This window comes from Cryptotermes secundus, unplaced genomic scaffold (genome assembly GCF_002891405.2).
Source record: "Cryptotermes secundus unplaced genomic scaffold, Csec_1.0 scaffold400, whole genome shotgun sequence".
Lineage (NCBI taxonomy): Eukaryota > Metazoa > Arthropoda > Insecta > Blattodea > Kalotermitidae > Cryptotermes > Cryptotermes secundus.
The window spans coordinates 1,791,584-1,814,071 of NW_019723908.1; the positions used below are offsets into that span (position 1 = coordinate 1,791,584).

The 22,488-nt window shown below is 39.0% G+C and overlaps 1 long non-coding RNA gene across 1 annotated transcript in view; it reads right to left on the reverse strand.

Moving 5' to 3' along the window:
- The window catches only part of LOC111862090, a 196,699-nt gene that overhangs the window by 25,750 nt on the left and 148,461 nt on the right, over window positions 1-22,488 (reverse strand). The gene's annotated exons all lie outside the window — the stretch shown is intronic.

The window sequence follows — 22,488 nt, forward strand, 5'->3', positions numbered from 1 at the left end:
GTCATAAATACAAAATTACCACATGTAAAAAGCAACACAAGGTATGAACTTTCGAAGAACAAAATGGAATTGGATGGCTTCAACTCGCAGGAACTTCGCACTTTAAATAAGTGAGGAAAGAGACAATTACAAGTGTCGGTTGGGAGGGCCACCAACCACCCAAGCAGAAGGCAGCCGCAGAAAAAGATACGGCGCAAAAACTCACCGAACAATGCCGTAATGTAACGAATTTAAACAACTTCATAGTTCATTGGGCACAAATTTTAGTGTAACAGCTGCTTAAACCTCTTGTTTATGCGTATTTATTCTTAAACCGAGTAACAATTACAGCGCATGAGAGAAGATTAAGTAGAGTTTGATACTATAATTAAAGTCCTAAAACACAGTAATTCTAATTTTGTTGTAATTAACCCCATGAAACCGGATCCTTCATAAGCTGCAGTCTCTAACCTAGTTAAGACATTCTTTGTCACTTCTGGACCCCGACGGTTTGTTATCGTGTTCCCAAGAATCCGCTATTGGACCAAATCTCCTCAGCTAGCTGAATCCATTGCAGTCATACACATTTTAATATTGTCCTGAAACAAATGCATTTGCCTCCCAAACTTTTCCTTCCCTTCAGAGTTTCTAACCAAGATGTTGCATGCTTTCAACTAAGTCTCCGGCTACTGCATCCAAAATAGGAATACTGATGCCAATATTGCCACTGGAAAACTGTGAACCAATTCCATCAAACTTCTATCTTCATGACCTACAACCACGTATTAGACTTAGAACGCCTTCTCAATATTTTAAGTTGGGCTCTTTCAAAGGGGTTTCGTCACCAAAACTCTTGGGGCACATATTCTCCAGCATCTAGATAAACATCTAGACCATTGCAATCCACTATAATTCAAAACAAACAAAAGTTTTCATCAGGACCTCGGGCGGAAAAAAAATGATTTAATTCAGTAAAATAACTAGTTAATTGAAGATTCGTTCATTAAATTAAAAACCTCTATCTGGCGTTTCCTCCGGTCTAGAAAACAGAAATTAACGGCGGTGGGGATTCGTTGCGATGACCACGCGACACCCTCTATCCGCTAAAATTGGCACTAACTTCACCTACTAGCTGCGGTCGCTCGGTCGGTATAGTTCGCTTGCGGACTAAAATCACATAATTTTTTTTTATTTTATCTGGCGTTTCCTAACTTTATATTTCTTCAGAAGTTCTTCTGTTATTCAGTTGCTCATGAAATTCTTTGCCTTCAGGGGACACAGAGTTTACTATTATTTTCAGATAAGCTCGCAATGCGCAATATTCTACGCTATCATATATCATACATGTTCGTTATCTTAAAAAAATCACTAAAATCCATGTTAATATTAAGTTCTTACGTAAAGTTGCATTTTTCTAACAGAGCGCGCTCGCATACTTGCGGGTATACACATACACGTATATCTCCTATGTGGTTTCAAGGGGAAGTGTACAATTTATTTGCATACAAGACAAGCACTTTTATGTATACTAAACTCGAATCTTCCAAATCTCCGATGAACCCATAGGCCCTGTTACTAAGGAAACAGTGTTTTGAAAGAGAGCTGTAAGAAAATCAATCATGGAGCTCTCAGAAATTAAAAGATCCAAATCACTGCCGCCTCAACATCTCCTCCCCCTTCATTTCACAAAACTCTACCCTAATTCATCCCCCAATCTCCACTTCTATTAGTTGATGTAACGAAAAACCCATTAATTCATTCTTTCTCTAGCGCCTCGATCTCTTTTTCCTCACGTCTAATGTCTTTTCCTTTAATTTAAGGCCTACTTTTTTTTCAGCCATTCATAACCCCCATATTCTTTGTATTCGTTAGATTTTTGTAAAGCACCCTCAAAACGATACGAGCAGTCCTTCTGTCCCCTGAACATTTACATCTTTTTTTTATTCTGTCAACACCCATGAATGTTAACACTGATTTTGCAAACCAGGACTCATCTCAGTTGCTCAAGAAGCATCTAACTCCATCATGTAAAATTTCAGTTGACAGGTTTAGAGTTATTAATTCAAGCAGGATATTTCTTGACCGGCTGACTATTCATCGACCAGTTGACCACCTATCGACAAAAAGAGGAACCTTCTGACCAAAAGACTCGTTGACCCATTCTGTGATTTACTGCATGATTGCCTCCATGGTAGATCTTCACTGATCACTTAAAATTAACTTAACAAAAAATGTCCTGATTCAATTATTTATTTTTTGTTAAGCAATTTACTATAAAATTAATGTTCCCCTTGACCAGTTTAACATTATTCACTGAAATTCATTGACTGACATATTTATCGAGTGGCTGCATTATTTAGTCGATTGTTGTTTATCGAAATTCCATGATTCACTTCCTGAAGAACTGACTGACTCCACAACACAAGGCTCTGTTACCCACACGAAATTTCTTTACATAGGCAGTCGCTGCATTACTCCGAATTTTATGGAGTGATAAGATACTACATTTAGTGTGTGCCCAAAGTAACAGCCAGAAATATTCTGCTGCTGACTTTCTATATAAACGTCTCGGAATCTAGACCAGACGAACCCTGATATGTTCCCGAATGTTTCCTTAGCCTTCAGAAACCTTTGCACTATTACAAGTCATAATGAGCCCCACTGGGCCCAGGATCCGATATAAAAATCTGTGAGAATTTATTTATACTTATTTCTTGATTATAACCCCTTTTGCAATAACAGTGAAATAAATATCGAACGCATGAATTTTACTGTATATTTATTTATTTTCAAACAGATTTTCAATAATCTGTCTTCCCCGTTTTTTAAACTAATAGTAACATATTTATTATGTTGTCTTTGAACAAACTATTCAAAATCATGCTTGTATACTTCCTCCCCGACATTATCTATGGCTTTACAGTCCTTTGTTGAACCTTGGTCGCTTTTTCAGTTTCGTAATCCTATACACAGTCGATAGGACAATTTGGAAGGGAGATTAGCCCGTCGCAAGGCCGCTACCTACACACAGAGGAACACAAACACAGAATAAATGCAAGCAGACATCCATGCCTTGAGTGAGATTCGAACTCAAGATCACTGTGTTCCATCGAGCGAAGATAGTTCATGCCTTAGGCCGCCCAGCGGGCACTGTGATCGACCTTCCCCGAAACTACCGGGCAGAATTCGATTTAAGCACTAAAAATCTGTAATATCTTCCACGTCCCCAAAATAGAGTCGAACGAACTTAATTCTGGTTCAAACGGCAGAACTGCCATTTTGCATTCATGGTTTCCCCACGGTTCCTACCACAAGACCCGCAGTCACCGTGGCAGCCTTCCGCCGCTCTGACGTATGAAGATTCAAATGGGCAGTAGACAATCTACACGAGGGTCAAATTCAGTATCGATTTGTAAAGAACGATTATTCTCACAAAGAACTGGTACATATCACAAAACACAATTGCACTTACAACTACAAGCTTATTCAAACCATTCTTGGATGTGGTGTATATGAGGACATTAAGTTATATAAAATATTAAAAAGAACAAAACAAACAAAACAAACTCCGTGATCTAAGTCCGCAAGCGAACTATACCGACCGAGCGACCGCCGCTTATCGGTGAAGTTCAGTGTCAACTTTTGCGGATAGAGGGTGTCGCGTGGTCAGCGCAACGAATCCCCACGGCCGTTAATTTCGGTTTTCTAGACCGGAGCCTCTATTTCCTTGAAATAGCTCCTCAATTATAATCAGGAGGCTGAGTGGGCCCCGTCCCAGACCCGCTACATTAAAAAAGTAGAACGCAGATAGAAAAATATATATTCCCCATGGGATCATATTTATTCCAGTTATATCGATTTAACAAGGAAATTAGGAAGAATAATCGATAATTCTTTACAAACTAGACAATTCTCCTTTGGCATTATACTGGAGGCCCCTTAAGTTCTCTGCCGTCTCTCAGTAATAGCGCTGTGCTCGGGACTTCTTAGTTCTGTCTTCACAGAGCACACAAACGGAACACTATCTGTGTTACACCGGTATAAATCGTAGCATTGCTCTGCTGGCCTGTATTTAACTCGGTGTCTTGGCCGCAGACATGAGGCCTGGAGCAGCAGAGATCGTGTGATGGGGCCTTTGATTTCTCCTTCTTTTGGTGTCACTATTCGTCGTGTCTTCTTGCATTCAATTATCAAGCATTCATTAATCTAACGTAAATGCATTCTTCCGGTTCCTTTATCCTCCAATTTTCGTCACTTCCTTCTCATCATGAAGTCATGTTTATGGCAAAGCTTGATAGAATATTCCACCACAAATGTCGTATTTTTCTGAGTCCTTCCCTTCTTTAGAAGAAATACTCGTAAACAAGTGAACGAAGGATAATATTCTCTGTAACGTCATTTATAGAAAATTTGGAGGAATGTACTACCTGAAATTCCAGGGTTGAATGGTGATGCGAGAATGTTCTACCAAAGAGCACGGGGTCACATGTCAGAACACAGTATTCTTCATAGTCACCACTGTAAGAACCTTAAATATACCATAGACATAAAATATTTTGGTTCTTGGGTTAAACTTAAGAGGCTTAACATTTCTTGCTACAACTAATTTACTCTTAAACAGGTTCCACGATATTCCCTGGTCACACTTTACTTTTCTTGTCCTCAGTTTACGTCAATTTAAAATATTAAGACTACGCCCTTGATGTACAAATTAAGAATGTGTAACTTTAATCGGTGTCTCCCATGCTTCAATTACATTGCAATTTTCTTGTTAACGGAAAAGAATAATTTGTGACTGTTATCGTCTCCTTTAGAAAGTACCAGTTACAAGAAGCGTGTCGTAGTAACAGTTTCCCGTGGTTAATAATACAGTTCCTTAACAATTTTAGGGGAGGAGGTGAATCTCTTTCCTCTTTCGATTTCCTTGATTAAACTGATATCATAGAACTAAGCCATGTGTAACATTTTAATTGCATCGCTAACTCGTGACTTACATCGTGTTGGAATATCTGATCAATAATTGTTTATATAAGTAGGAAAAAATTATATGCTTCTCTCCTATGCACATTAAGATCATGTCTGTTCCGGCTTCTTGGCCACAATTTGAATGATCTTCCTATTCTGTCACTATACACCTTCGGTTTATAATGAGCTGCAAGAATTACGTGTCTGCCGTTGTCCGCCATTATGTTCAACCACGTTTTCTCTGATTATCTATCCTTCCGCTGTGGAATAAATTTGTTGTTCCTTCCTTATATCATTATCTTTAATTTGGGTTAATCTCGTACGCATTCTGATGCTTCTAAAAGAAATATATTATTGTTAAATATTACTAACCTAATTTGAATGTCCTGTTTATCCTCTTATGCTTAACACCGATATGTTCTGCTGCTTACGGTGCTGTATAAAGATTAAATTAGGAGTAAAGACATTACTAGAGCAATTGCACGTCATGTTGCATGATGTAATGTCATCAGCAGCTGAGATACAGTATCTGCACACGGGGCAGGCTACCATTACGATTAGCGTACATATCTTGAAACTTGGTTTCTTGAACTGTGCAGGAAAATAGGAGGAGGGCAAGGAAGAACTAGGTATAAGAAACAAAACCTGGACCTACTTCACAAAGGAAAAGAAGATACAGAGAGCGGGGAAGAAATGAAGAGTCAGAGGAGGAAGAAGAAAGTTGAATAAGAAATATTAAAAGTCCAGAAAATGGAAAAGGAACGAGAAGGATAAGAAAAGAAGGAGAAATACTTTGAAGGTAGAAGAAGCTCAATGAAAAATAAATGAGGAAAGATTAAACAAAAGGATGAATGGAAGAACAAACAGGACAAGAGAATGAGAAGCAGAAGGATGAGGAGGAAGAGGAAGAGGAAGAGGAGGAGGAGGAGGAGGAGGGGAGAGCGTTTTCAAAGGTACAAAATTTTCATTCTACCAATTCAGAAATTTCTTAAAATTGATACCTTTCTCCTAGAGCCTTAACGGAACTTTCTTCTTGTCTGTTACAATTCAGAAGTGACCACCTTCATGCAGCTGAGCCCTTCTTGTGAAGCCGCCAGTTGTGCAGCTACTCATGAACGTCCCAAAATTTTATTGAACCCGAAGGTTCATTACAGAGTTCACAGGAGCCCTCCGCTGGTGCCTATCCTGAGCCAGAAAAATCTAGTCTATACCAATCCTTAAAAGATCCATATTAATATTATACACCCACCTACATCTTGATCTTCCTAGGGGCTCTTTCCTTCTGGCTTTCCCACCAATATCCTACATACGTTTCTCTTCTCCCCATTCGTGCTACATTCCATGTCCATCTCATCCGCCTTGACTTGATCATTCTAATTAAACTTGGCGAAGAAAATTCAGAAGTAACTTCTGAAAATACGAATCGTGTTTATATATTCAGTAATATTCATTGGACGGGAAACCGGCCGTGTGTAATGTCTGACTAGGCAGGATAATGCAGAAAACATGCTAACACACTTGTGCCTGCAGAGAATCTACATGCATGATTCCGCTTTCGACAGCTCAAAGAGACAACAGGTCTACCTTCCCTCTGGATCCGCTTAAAACAGTATACATGCACATAAAGAATACAAATATATCCTATTAAGATAAATCTGGCAATGCAGTCGTCAGTAGCATGAGTGTGCGTCCGTTCTCATGCATAAACACAGGCAGACATTTTATGTTCTTTGAATGGGATTGTTTCCATAGGCTGCAAAAGCCGAAGATAAAACCCAGAATCGTTTTAGAAATTCCTCACGTTCAACGGAGTGAACTCGAAGCAACAGCCACAAAGACGCCTCATCCTTCTACAATTATTATTTTAATCTAACTTTTTGAAGGGAGTTTTCGAAAGCTCAATGGGTTCTGTGCTTAATTAACCAATCAATACATTAATTAATACACATTGTTATGAAGAGTAGGTTATCTTCTTAGTAACAAAGCCGCTCGAATACAGGGTTATAGTGAAGGGTTTGTGTTGAAGTACTTCACAACAGCTCACGAACAACATGACTTGGCATCAAAAGAAGTCAAGATGGTGGCCCAAAAGTCAAGTCAAAACTTTCGTGAAATCGTTTTTTTTTTATCGTGTATACCTATGAAAGAGTTTCAGTCCTAACCCTCACCCCACTCCATCCCTCCTTCAATAACTGGTGTGCTAAGTTTAATTTGGATTTTCCTTTGTATCTGCTTTAACGAGTTGCTGAGGTTCAGAAGAGCATAGACACTGCGTAGTATTTTTATTGCTTAATTCATAACTGTATATGGATGTTTCAAAACAGTAAATAGTTTCTCCGAGAATAGTTACCTGTTTATTTTTAATGTTTGAACATGGAAGTTATGAAGGAGGATCAGATTAATGAAGTTTTACAGGTCCTAACTTTCGTATCGGTCGTGGCTTATCCCACAGTCAACCTTTCAAAATTCTTGTGGGTTCTTCACACAAACGGGCTAAGTAAACTCTTTCAACTTTTCGTTCAACAAGTAAAAATATTTTTTAACGAGACAAAATTTATGATATCTATTTATATTGTCCTACAATGCGTTATGACACTGAATAGTCTAGTAGAAGTTACCGACGTTTCGAAGGTACCTGCTGCCTTCAGCTTCAGGTATGAAAGCAGGAATCTCATCCGGGACGTTGATAACAACCCACAAGATTAAAGTGTTATTATGTGATGAAGGTCAGAGGAAATTACGAATTTCATCTTCAAGAATTCAGGCAACTGGTTCTTTCGAAACGCCAGTTATCTGTCAAATTTCACGTTATCATAATTTAGAAAACCATGATCTAATCTTCATTGCAGTGAATTGTCGTATAAGTAAAGATAAGATAATTAATAGCTGATCAGTTCTATTCGAATAAATGTCTACATACTTATCGTGAGTCTGCAATTTGTTTCCTGTCTGCTTCCCAATCACGAAATGTAATTAGGACGTTCTCTGGTTCTTAATACAGCTATGTACATGAGCTGCGCTAATGTTATTTCAGCCGTGTCCCGCGATTTCCGTTCAAACACAACAGGATAATTTGAATTTAAATGTCAATAAATATTTATCAATAATACACTATTTATAGTAACAACATTAAGATTTTCAAAGATGTTTTGTTTTATGGTAGATTTGTGTTGCATTTTGCATGTCCCTTACATATTTTTACACATCGTGGCTTATTAGAAGAGCAGTTTTTAACCTACTCTCCTTAAAACTCTGTGGCATGTAGTCCGCAAGCGAACTATACCAACCGAGCGACCGCCGCTTGTCGGCGAAGATAGTGCTAACTTTTGCGGATATAGGGTGTCACGTGGTCAGCGCAACGGATGCTCACGGCCGTTAATTTCGGTTTCCTAGACCGGACCTACTCTCCTTATTTTGAAAAAAAAAATAAAAGACGCTTATGAGATCACCTTGTTTGTCTCCCCCCAACGCCTGGAAGCCAAGATATATGAGTCAAAATATGCAGCCGTTTCTAGGCAAAGATAAATAAATATGTTCGGTTGGCAATGCGTACACACGCAACACTAGAAAAGCTGTTAGATTCAGTGATCTCTGTGCGGTCCGTCTAGTATAAAATAATCACTATATAATGAAATCAAAGTAGGCGATTAGTTATTACGCTTGTCCCGCCTGAATTAGCGCAGAAACCTAACTTTTAAAATTGCAGCGCCTGCAAAGCAAGGTTCTGTACACCAATGGAAATTTTCCAAGGTGCACACTGGTCAGCGATTTGCACACACCTTTCAATCTTCCGAATGTATACGATTATATAACAAAAGTGTGCAGACAAAAAGCAGAAGTCATGCAGAATCATGAGAATGATCATGTTCGTGGTATAGCACAAGGTAAAACCACAGAAAAAATAAGAGGTTTAAATTTTGTGGTGGTAAAGCTTAAGACCGTTCAAGTGACTGATCTTCCGTTGTAATATAAGATATGTAGGCCGCGCCATAGCTCAAGCGCGGTTAATCGCTGGCTTCCCACCGCGACGGCCTGGGTTCGATCCCGCGTCTGGTCAAGTGGGATTTGTGGTGGACAAAGTGGCGCTGGGGCAGGTTCTCTTAGAGTACTTTGGTGTCCCCTGCCAATTTTCATTCCACCAATTGCTCCACCTATCATCTGGAGCTGGTACAATAGGCCAGAAGTGACCGCAGTACAAGGGACTTAGTGCTACCCCACTAGCAATAAATAAAAAATAAAAAATAAAATATGTAAGATAGACATGATATGATTCTTTCTCGCATTATCTTTCTCTGGTAAAAGTATTTTTCTCAGTACTTCGCGTTCATAACTATCTCTTCCACTGCAGTGAGAAATCAGATTTTACACACGTACAAAACAATAGAAACACTGAATTAAAATGTTCAATAAGATTTTGATAGTGTTATTCAAAGTTTGAATGTTGTTATACAAATGACACTCTTAAATTTACTGTTGGAAACGGTGTTATACAACCCGTTGTTAGGCAGCTGCAACACTTGGGCTACAACAATAAAAACGGGTGTGTTTTCTGTTAGGTCTGTGTCGAGGACTTATCTTGAAGGTAACTTGGGCGACCCAGTTTGTTATCAGTTGGCAGTTCAGGCTGTGAAAATAAAACCTGAGAGCGTGAAGCTAAAGAATCTCCACTGTTAGAAGCCGTTGCCATGGAATGGCTGATGAAGACACAGCAGGTTCGAAAAGGGCTTAACGGTTGCTGTGATTATTTATAAAGTGTGGAGATTAACGATAGCGTTGTAATTACTTATATTTTCGAGTCGTGTGTATAAGTGGTCAATAAATCCATTCACCAATCCATACCCCGTCTATTACCACACACATAAATCTTGACAATATATACATTCATTCACACTATTATTATATATACATATATAAAGGCATTTAGATAAAATCACACGCGATCAGAACACAGTTTCAGAAAATTTCGTTGGGAAAATTATGAATTCTATCTATGTATGTCTACATTTTCGAACCAGACTTCAAATGAATGTTTCATGCTACACATGAATGATTACGCGTAAGTTACAATCATTGAGAACAGCGCACTTTTCCATTATTTTGTAAAATTTTTATGCTCATAGTTCTTCATTATTTTCCATCCGTAGCAGGAACATTCTCTCTCAGAAAAATATTGAGAAGACCGTAATGAGGAGCACACCATTATACGAAAAAAATTATTCAAGCAGGCTATTTCATCTTAAATTATTGCTATTTTTTGTTTTCTCGCCAAACGGTAATTTAACGTAATTTTCGTGTTATTTATTCAGAACCAGATAAATTTTCCGTTGAAGAGGTTTTCAACCAATCGAAATTAAATTTCTATACAATGTATATAGTCAAAGTCAAAGTCACATTGCGACTGACAGACAGTCAGTCAATCAGTCAGTCAGTAAGTCAGTAAGTCTCGGTGTCGAGCCCCATCTGGGGCACATAACCAGATATTAATTATTACCATTTGACAATTACGGTCTTATTTTTGTGGGGCGCCCTCTCTTATGAGAGGACGGGTCTGTCTTTTGCATATGCTGCTGGTCCTTGCCAGCGCAGTCTTTCTCGGGTCCGAGTCCCTTGAGACTCGCGACCATATTTTACTGTCTCATATTTGAGACTTCTCTTTTCGTCGCCTCCTACGACTCGCAGGGTCACGGTGGAGGTATTGGACACAGCCTCCACACGGGGGTCCAATGTTTATAATGTACTTAGATGTGTATATATACATATAAACTTCCTTACTCTCTAGCAAGCCAAGCACCGGGACAGAGAGACCAAACTCTCAAGCCGATAATGAGATAAAAGTTATGAGTGCTAAGGACTGCCACACGCCTCAAGAAGTAATGGTAACTGAGTGCGATGATGATTGGCAGGGCGAAACTGAAGAATCTCGGGGCAAATCCTGCTCCAGTGTCACTTTGGACATCCAAAATTTCATATGAAGTCCTCAGGGATTGAACCCGAGCCCCCGTGCTGAAATATCAGCTTTAATCACCTGAAATATGACACACTCTAGGAATATACACTTTATCAAACTCAGTCTCACGCTTTACGCATTATTTCTGTTAGAAATCAGCAATTCTCTAATAAATTGTCAAAATGCATATTTATATACCGTCCTTCAATATTTGTATCCTTCAATACTAGAATGTGTACACTGTATAAACAAGATATATTCATTATAAACAGCCAGCTCATTTTGGACATATCAATCAAACTAGTAAGATAATATTAAACTGAATCTAAACGAAACACGAGGGGGGGGGGTTATGGAAAGGATTAATCTGGCTCAGGACAGGATATCGAGCCCTTGTGAACGCTGTAATGAAACTTTGGGTTCCATAAATTTCTTGGACTTTCTTGAGTTGTTGAGCAACTGCTGGTCTTTTAAGGAGTCGAATCTAGAAGAGATTAAGTCAGCGAGTGAGTGTGTGAGTCAGTATGAGTGAGCGAGTGAGTGAGTGAGTGAGTGAGTGAGTGAGTGAGTGAGTGAGTGAGTGAGAGAGTGAATTAATTAGCTACCTCATACCAATAAAATCTTTTCTTATAACTACTGATACTTTTAACTCATCTGTAAGTTTTCGCAGCTGGATTCGTAATTTCCCCTAGAAGAATATCAAACTATTAAAGGCCTGAGAAAGGGAAGGGTAACACAATTAGCCAGACTTTATATTTAGACTTCGTTCAAGGAGCAGCTTTTACGAAACAAACAGCGAAACATTGATGTTTATATTCATTTCCCAGCGTAATAAATGTAGCAGCTGTCTTAATTAGAAGAGGTAAAAAAAAGGGCGGGATATTATCGTTCCTAATAAAGTATCAAAGAAATCCCTTTATTTACCCAACAGCACGTCTATATACCAAAAAATTTAATGGAAAGAGAAAATATTTCCTAAGCTCTTTGCAATTACGCACTCTGTTCGTTTTTTTAATCAGCATACGTAAGTTATATGCAATGCAGGTGGCCTAACATTATAGAGTTCTTTTCCCACCCCCACAGGACAAGACTTTAACATGTTTCAACCTCGCAAATATTAGATTCATTAAAAAAAGCGAGTCGGGTCTGTAACAGCGGTAGACTATGGTGGCGTACGTCTACCGACGCTCGGCATCAAAGCAATTAAAACATGCCTCATCTACACGAGGGAAAGGGGCAAAACCTGCTGTTAAAATTCTCTTCCCTCCTTTCACCCCCGTACGCGCCTTAAAGTCTCCAATTAAGAGCTCCAAAGAAACTAGGGACACCTTCAGTAAAATGCAACATATAGCAAGTTAAATTAAGAGGGGCATATGTTACATAATTATGACTCGGAACAGAATTTACAAATATAACTGTGCCATTAGACAGACAGAAAGGCACAAAACTTTGATTCATCACTTTAAGAACCACTTTCTTATTCTGTCTTCTGCCGACAAGCGGCGGCCGCTATTTCGGTATAGTTCGCTTGCAGACTAAAGCCATGAAGTTTATTTTTTTAGTATTTTATATACAGAGTGTTTAATTATCATGTTCTGGTCCGCGTTAGTCGACAGTGGCAGCCCGACCTCTCCTCTTGTCGAAGAGAAAACCGTATTTCAAAACATGTAAGTAGTATTGTAATGAATAAAAATACAATCATGGGTGCCGACGAAGCCCGATACGAAGAATAACTGTGCTGGCGAAGGCCAGTAGCAAGTCATTGCTGTTCCCTGTTCAGAACCGCTCTAATGATCAGCAGTCAGTCGCCAGCCAGTAGTGGAAGAAGCAGCTCAATACGTAAGTAAACGGTAAACCCAAATTCGGTCTTTAGTCACTATCACGTGACAACTGGTGTCAGAATTTAAATGAGTGATCCGTTGTTTTTGCCGATTTGTGTAATTAAAATCTATCAATTAAGACAAATTCTCTGACTTCTTGTTTCACTATGTATTAATCGGATTCTTCATTAGGAAATCTGGCTCATATGTTCTATTCCCTTATGGATTGAGTGCATTTCATTGTCCTTTTTATATTTATTCATAGATTCCTTCTTCAGGGCAGCATTTAAATGGAAGCAGTTGTGCTACCGCTCTCCTCTTTAATATTATCATCACTGGCAGGCGCAATTATTTTTCTTCCTTAACAATTTCCCCCTCTGGTTTTTTCTTTCGTGCTTAGGCAAAATTGAATTCGACAACAATTTGGATAGCCATGCAAACTGTGTAGCAGCCTCACTGACTTCCGGAAATGCCGTTTGCTGTCCTACGTTTTTTTTTGTGTGTTATGGTCTTTTATGATCTTTTTCAACTGGGCGCCCTGCACCAGAAGAGGCAACCAGGATTCTTCTCCATTCTCTCTCCATTCTTCATGTTCACTAAAAACTGCATAACACTCTGCTTAATATTCTCGATGCCTAAGCCAGAACATCGGGACAAACCGAACATCGCCAAAAAAGACGAGAGAGAGAGAATCAATGATAAGCACCGGCCAGCGTGAAGTGAAACCCGCGATGAGGGCTGGTCAAGTAAAGAAGGGGGCTGTAATAAACTCCACGTCCTAATTAGAGGAGACAATCAGCTGTCGCGTGGAGGGTGTCCTGACGTCACTTGATCAACGGACTTAGGGCCTCCGGGAAGAAGTCACCACTAATACTCTAGAGATACGGCTAGACTTAAAAGCGGTGACGACGACCTTCGATACGCGGATCCAGAGCCTCGGTGAAGAATTCATTAGTCAGATCCAAGGGACGCAACGAGACTCGACGTTGGTAGAATCTACACAAGGGGAGTTCAGAACGCAACTGGCAGAAGTCGAAACCCGAGGTTGGTGCAGAAGCTGCCAGAAAGCAACCATCTTCATGATTAGGATTAGAGAGCTGGATGGACAACGGCCTGCAGAGCTGGTACCTCGCAAAACCGGGTGACTTACAAGTTGGGATTGCGGTGGCGCTGGTCAGCTTAAGGAGAATGCCCACAAGGAGGACAGAAGCCGTTAAAGGGAATCCCCATTGTTAGAAGCCGCTACCAAACAGCGAATAGTGAAGAAATAGCAGTTATTTGCATTTGTAATTATTTCTATATTGCGTAGAATCGTGAGAGTGCTGCAAGTATTTGCGATTACGAATATCAAGCATCGAATAAATTCAATAATTAGTCTAAACCCTGTGTCTGTAGTCATTAACGTATGACAATATTATAAACCGTCCGAAGCAGGCAGATATAAGTAACGGCCACCTGTCTAACATTTATTCATCAGAGAATGGGCCCGAAAACAACAGTGTAACGGAAGGCAAAGATGCATTAATTGTATTTGTATCAATTAAATGAACTAATTTAAATATTAATATAAAATGGAAAAATAACTGACAGGACAGGGCTACTTGCAGTTTGTACATAAAATGGTTGTGGGCTTCGTGATGGTTACTCGACTTCAGGCTGAAGCAGGCATCGCCATGTCAGTACCTAGTCTGAGGGTCACCTAACCCAGAAGAGCTGCAGGTGGCTCTGACTTGGACGGTAAAGAGGCTGGAGTATGCAACCGACTGTACATCTTGATCTGCGTGTATTGCTAACATTAAGAATGCTGGACACCATACGTTGTCCCCGCTATGCGTCATGACACTTCTGTTCAAATTAGTACAAGAACAACTTTACTTTCAGCAGTGCATCAGATCTAGGACCTATTTATAAACTTGCTTACATGATATGATGTGATAAATATGTCTGGATAGCAACGTTCTGCCAAATTTGGACAGTAAAAAATATATTACTTACTTACTTACTCATGGAGCTGAGCCCTTGTCGAGAAGCCGCCAATTCTGCAGCTACTCAAGAATTTCCCAGCATTTTACGGAACCTGAAGGTTCATTACCGTGTTCACAAGAGCCCTCCACTGGTCCATATCCTGAGCCAGATCTATCCAATCCATCCCATCCCATCCTATCTCTCTAAAATACTTTTTAATATTGTCCACCCACCTATGCCTTGGTCTTCACAGTGGTCTCTTTCCTTCTGGTTTTCCCACCAATATCCTACATGAATTCCTCTTCTCCCCCATTCGTGCTACACGCCCTGCCCAAAATTTATTATGAAAGGATGAATATATAAACTCTCGAAGTGGTTTTCAAATTTGTGGTATTTTTAGGGGAGGGAGAGCGGTATGTATGACTTCAGTAACTGGATTATGTAGCATCGAATGAATGATAAATTGGAAAGGACGTGAAAGGAGCGTTCGTGGTCTAACTGGAGTGCTGTCCAAGTATTTGTCTGGATGGAAAAGGAAAATACAGGGACAAATCTCAGATTTACAGATATCCCGGTACAGATTCAAGCCAGAAATTTCCCACATCCGTGTCTTGAGTGTCATTGTTACGTCAGACCGTTAGGTGCATAAGATTTTAAAATGAGTCTGTGATTAGACAAATGGATAAAACACGCGAGAAACTGAAGTCTATAATATAGTTGAAAAAAAAGAGTAAATATAAGTAGAGATGGAAAGGTTATGTTGAGAACAGGGAGAAAACAGGCAGCAGAAGATACCTTGCAACTGTAAACCTAAGAGTAAACGCAGGAGGAGCCCCAAGGAAATGCTGTAAAGAGATTACTACATATGCAATGAAGAAAATTCCATGTAGATATTACTTGCTATCACAGGTGGAGGAGCGTACACAGCTCTATAAATCTAACGGGGCAACAAATGAAAATAAATCCAAACAGATGTTAAAAAGAATTCTGAGGCAAGAGGAAGAGCGGTACTAATGTTAAGGTCTTTATTCTGAGTCTGGTCAAATGCCAGGTCAAAAGGTGAAACCAAGCTGAAAGGGGTGAGGGGTTGACGGCGTGCTGACTGTCGGACTTGTTATCATACTTTAGGAGCATTGGCAGAATGGTGATATATTGGGAATTCAAGGAAGAGAAACCTTCCTTTTCATTAACCCCAAATCCATGTCGTTTAAATCATTATACAGGATAGCGTACAAAGGGACTCTGTGATTGTAATGGTTAATAGGTAAGGATTTAGAAGGAAGCGTTCGTGGCCTATTTCTGATAGTCGTATACAGTGACTAGTAGAATCGCAACAAATATACGTGGTAAAGTTTCGAACCTGGTACCTCTATAAATTTTCTCTACATCGAATTGTTCGTCGTCCACGAATTTAACCCGGGCCTCTTCTGATGAAAAACATGAAGTTCGTCAATTTCCTAAGAAAATATCATCCGGGAGTCAAATGCATGAACACACTATTGAGATAAGAAAACCCTTGCAGATATGTAGGGGAAGCCCCGGGAGCAGAGTCCTTCCTTAGCTGGTCAATAATTACTGTGCCTTTTATGGAGCTCGAAAGTTCATTCCCTTGTTCATAAAATCTGTCACTGGGTCTTACCCTAGCCAAATGAATCCAATCAGTGAACAAATAATATTAACAATTTTAGGTTGATAATTATACATGTGATTGAAGGAAAAGGCTCCAATTGCAAAGATGTCGAGATCATTAATCGCCGCGTTGGCAGCGCAGGCGCACCGAGCAGAAGGACAGTGTATATTAGAGGGACAAACACCAAACTATGAGAAGTCCCTAAGATTACTGGGAAGAACATGAAGGCAAATAATAATAATCATCATCATAATCTTCATCCTGTGACAGGCCTTGGAGGCTATTCATGATATGCTTCAAGCCGTGCACAAAAATTGTTTGTCTTTCATCTGTGTTTATATGTTCAATTAATGATTACCGTGAGAGGGTCGAAACATACACTGTATATGATGCTTTAATAATAATAATGCATTAAGGCTCTTTATTTACAAATTGTAGTATAAAGCAGTAGGGATACAAATGTATGAAAACAAACAAGCGAACTATACCGACAGAGCTACCGCCGCTTGTCGGCGAAGTTAGTGCCAACTTTAACGGATTGAGGGTGTCGCGTGGTCAGCGCAACGAATCACCATGGCCGTTAATTTTTGTTCTCTAGACCGAATGTAAATATATAAATTAAGAAGAACATTTAACATAAACAGAACACAAAACTCAGTTATGAGTAACTGTGTTGCTATGTGTTCATTTTCATAACATAATAATTTCTTACGTTGAGGAGTTGTTAGCCTCACGTCCAACACCCAAGCTGGAGGGCCACGCCTTGTCGGCTGTCCGCGACTGCTTATTCAATATATTCACAGCTTCCCTCAAAAACTGGAGGGCGTCTCCTCCATTCGCAACCTGAGGACGCGCCGTGCCGTGGTGACAATGACCCACTTAATATGGTATGGATTGGATAGATCTGGCTCAGGATAGGGGCCTGTGCATGGCTCTTGTGAACATGGTGATGAAGCTTCGGCTTCCATAAAATGCTGGGAAATTCTTAAGTAGCTGCAGAATTGGCGGCTCCTCCAGAAGGGCTCAGCTCCATCAGTAAGTAAGTAAGTAGGTAAGTGTTACTATGTACTCATGATTGTGCTGTGTCTTATCAATGAATTATACAAATTTTAATATAGATGCGGCAATAAGAAATTGAACCAAGGAAGGAAAATTATGACACTCTCGATACTAACGTACTGATGTGAAAACTGGCAATAAATATGACTGAAAGAAGAATGAAGCAGCAGAAATTACATTTCCAGCATTGCTTCTAGACATAGTCTTCACAACAACAACAACAACAAAAACAGATTACTCACAAAAGATCAATATTTAACCTGCAATAAAGGATCGCTAGAACATACAACTAAACAGGACACATTGGATACCTCAAACACACAAGCTGAGCAGTCACAGAGGCGCGAGAGTCCTAGAAAACAAATCAAATTCCTAGAAAATGTTTGAGGATTCCTACTGAGTTGGAACGACACTTTGTACTTCACTGTGATCCACGTACATTTAGACGTAAAACTTGTCGAAGCGCGAGCTGGCCGAATACTGAGTTATGGTTCCGCTGCGAGTGCAGATGTTTGTTGTCATTAGATGGCTCTGGCATTTCGATATACAGGGTGATTCACATTTTAGATTACACTACTTGAGGTACAGGATTTTGCTGCTTGAGGTGTTTTGCTTCTAATCGAAGTTTTTCTTTACACGAAGCGCACATGAACTCTATTAGAAACTGACAACATTTATTTCTGAGACATTGGTGCAGAAAGAAGAATATGTTCATATTCCACAAACACAATGAAAAGAAGACCATCTAAAGTTTCTACAATAATTCATAAATGTCAGTTCATCATGCGTCTTAAGTAATTTCTTCCAGACTGAATTAAGATATAAAACTCAATTCAGAACGTAAACGGTTTATCCTGGAATATCGATACAAGTTTGAGTCCTGCAATTGTATTTTTCCCAATTGTTCTGAATATCAGAGGTAATATAAAACGGAAGGGAAAAGGACAAGGGAAGAAATGTGTTCTTTTATCTGAGTGGTCTATACAACTTAAACAATGCATACAGCTTTGATATTTGGTACAGGACGCGGGAGATATCTGACAAAAATATTTACCTTGTTAAAAAGTGGAACGGAAGAAAGTTTTCTCTCGCACCAGTTTAATAAGACGTAAGTGAATTTCTATTCCCATAAAATACGGTACAGAAAACTTTGAAAGTAAGTATATAAGAAAGTTATTTTCTAAAAATCGAGTAGAGAAGGGAGGAGAAACAATTTTCATTTTGAATCAGACAAGAAGGAAAACACTGACTAATTTATGTAACAAAAATCGAATGCCTCAAACACATGTTCAAGAGATAGTCGTCTTCCGAACTATTAGAAAAAATCAATGTGCCTATAATATTACATTTTATCTCAGTGTTCCATAAGGATAGGGAAATTACTGAATTTGAAATACAGAACATTACCTCCAAAATGTATTTACAAAAATTTATTTCCAAACTGTGCGTTCATCATCATGGTCCTAAGAGGAAATTGAAGTTAAAAAAGAACAGTCGGTTTATGTTTGAGTGAGTGAGTGAAGTCACAAATATGCAACACGATAAATAAAATAATTTCTTTGGATGCATCAAAACGCTTTAAATTTAAGGGATGATTTCTGTCGTATAACTGTCGATACGTTGCATATTTTCGTATACATCGCGAGTAAACTGAACACTGCTAATTTTTGGGTGTTCAGTGAAGATGACGAGTTATGGAACGACAGAACTGCACTGATATATTCATATTGCGAATGAAATTAATGCCTGATAAAACTCAAGAAATTCGTGTCATTCAGTTCACTTAATTTTATTACATTGACTCGAAGATAACATAATTATCAAGTTCTTAATTTCTGTTCTTTACAAGAATTTTTTAAAATGATTAAATCTAGAAGGATTTGGATTCCATCACTCTAATAATATTTGATGAAACTTCGGAAATACGAAGCTCTTGATTATACAGTATTCCTTCCTTCTGTTATTCCCTACTCTCAGCTCCAAATTTCTCCCTCTGCATCCGCCTGTCAGTCGCCCACAATCTGTGACTTCTCCGTAGGAGGATGGACAAAGTTTCACCCCCACACAACATAAAATAAATCTATAGAGAAACCCTCACTGGTGGTGGCTTTTGTAAGATGATGAAATAAACTTCAGTAAGCCTGTAAGTTTTGAGGTTTTCACGGCGATGACAATGAAGAAAGTTGTCTTCTGGGTTTAGGCACCGTGTATTCTTCGTTTTGGCCGACGTTTCGGAGGAACGTAGCGCCTCCATCTTCAGAGCAGTTGAATAGCTGCGGAGAGCAGTAGCTGTGACGAGAGCAGTAGCTGTGACAGCTACTGCTCTCCGCAGCTATTCCACTGCTCTGAAGATGGAGGCGGTACGTTCCTCCGAAACGTCGGCCAAAACGAAGAATACACGGTGCCTAAACCCAGAAGACAACTTTCTTCAGTAAGCCTGTTTAAACTTAATTCATCTCTCGGTCCATAGACAAAATAGTGAAAACTTACAATAATAATTATGAACGTTCGTGTTGCGAAAGTTTAAACTTTCAAATATTGAAAACGATTTGTCAGCTGTCTAAAAATATATTTATCTCTTGCGAACGTAATTGGGCAGTTTCCTTCCTGATTTATTACGTCTGAGTCTTGCGTTGGTTAGCGGCAATGAAGAATATAAAATTTGTATGGCACCAAAAATTGAGAGGTGATTTTGAAAATTAAATAGGAAAAGGTTTGGAAGTAGGCGACTGAGGTTTATTTCAAAGAAAATCGCCTGAAATAAAAGAGACCATACCTTCGATGAGATTTCAAGGACCATAACTCGAACATAACGCCACTGCCTCACAAGCAGAATTTCCTCTGCGGGTTCTATTCTTGTGTCTGTAGTTTTCTAGTTTCTTAGCTATTCAATCTCCTAGATCCATACCAAGTTCGTTCCCGTTTCCACTTGGCGGAACACGCAAAACATAGTTCAGCACTTGAGGGAACACTACATCATATAGGATATGTAAAGTTTCATTTGTATTTACGAGACATACATAAGTATGGTTATATATGTACTAGGCAGGTAGCTTTATATATGTATGGGAGCATGTATCCTTATATATATATTTGTGAATGACACTAATTTTACTATTTAAATTTCTTTATGTTCTTTCTGATCTAAGTAAATCTTTTAATACCTTTTACTTTCATGAGATAAAGTAAGAAATTAAAATAGTTTTGGAGGAAGTAATACAAGAAAGAGTGACAGACAAATAAATGTTAAAATTAAACAAGTTAGGAAGTGCGCGCCTAGAAACTTAATTATGGTGATTTCGTTAAATTTTGTTTAATTATTTAAAAGACTGCAAGATTCCTGGAAGGACTACACTAGATGTAAAATATGCATTTAACTTTGTCTAGAACTCTCGTTCGCTATTATATCTCCTCCTATGTACATTTTGTGAGTTACGTATAAGACAACTTGCAAAAACAAACGTAGGTCTTTATATATATGGTTTCTTGGTTTTTTCTTCCAAATTTTAACTGAAACTGACATATGTTGATAAATACTAGTAACATTCTCCACCATCTGATTTCATGAAAATTCATTTTGGGGTTTTCTTGTTGCTATATGCTCACAGCTAGAAAGACAGATTTGAAAAATCTACTCATGACAGGCATTTCCTTTTGCGAATGCGCTAAAAATGTATGCTTATATTCCAAACCAAAGCGTAGCATATAACAAACATTATTAAAAATCCATCAAATGTGGAAAATATAATAAATAGATTTTTTTAATTAAATTAGCAGTAATTTATTACATTCTAACAGTTGTTTCAGTATCGCTGAAACAAAATTTGTAATAAGTAGCAGCACCAGAGAGACCTATCGAACCATAAAACAAGGGTTAAATATGATGTTTAAGGTATTACAGAAAATTAAGTGAACAGGTATTATACATATAGAATTATTTCATAATATCACCATATACTAAACTAAAGCCATTCCGTACCCTTAAAAACAAACTGAGAATTAGCTAGTCTCTCAGCTGATTATAGGAGCCCGTAAAACGTAGTCGGTACCGCGACTGGCTACGGGCTGAACGACCGAGGAGTCGGAGTTCAGGTCCCGGTAGGATCAATAATTTTCTCTTATCCATGTCGTCCAGACCTGCTCTGGGGCCCACACAGCCTCCGATCTAATGGGTGACGGGGAATATTTCCCCGGGGGTAAAGCGGCTGGGGCGTGAAGCTCACGACTCACCTTGAACCAGCGCCGACCTCAAGAAAACGTGAATTTATATATCTACTTCCCCATACGCCTTAATGGTAATGTGCTTAATTAATTAAGCACAGGCACAACTTAACCTTAACCTAAGTTGATCATAGTGACATAATGTACTCGTTACATCAGAAAAAAATGATGTAAATTAATATAAATAAATATTTCAGCAGTGTTGTGTCACTTTTGCTCGCATATTATAATCCAGTGTCTAGCCCCACGCATCGCCAAGTCTTAATATCCTAGAAATTAACGCGATAAAAACGCACCAAGGTGAGGACGAGTTGAGATTTTTTCAAGGGAAAGAGAGAAGGTTAAAAGATAGCAAAGCCTCATATTCCGCAACGCTCTTTAACAATTACAACATTAATGGGATAAAAACACAGCAGTATACAAAAATGTTCTGTCGGAAGGGAAAAAGAATTACATTTTCAGCACCAAAAGGTTAATGAAACGATGCATCTCTTTCGCACGGCCCTTGGGAATCTGTGTTCTACGTTACTATGGCAACGTACTCTGTTTTTGTTCTGGTGTTCTATTCTTCATGAAGGTGTTGTAGTTTTTATGGTTCCGAAGAAATATAATCCAGTCTTTCGAGCCCAATTAGCGAAACGGATGTATCCGACATCAGAATAATTACTGATTCAAATAAGAAATGGTAAAGCTATCCCTGTGACAGGCCGTGGAGGCCCATAGAGTAGTGAGAGGTCGAGGTCCCCACATTTTCTAGACAATCGGCTCACAGATGGCGGCCTTATGCGCCGGCTGCCTCTTACCTTCAGGAATATTCCTGGTACTCATTTCTGTTAGAGGCTGAATGAACGCCAGGGCCATACTGCGGCTGAAATGATTAGATCAATTGAAAAAATCCACTT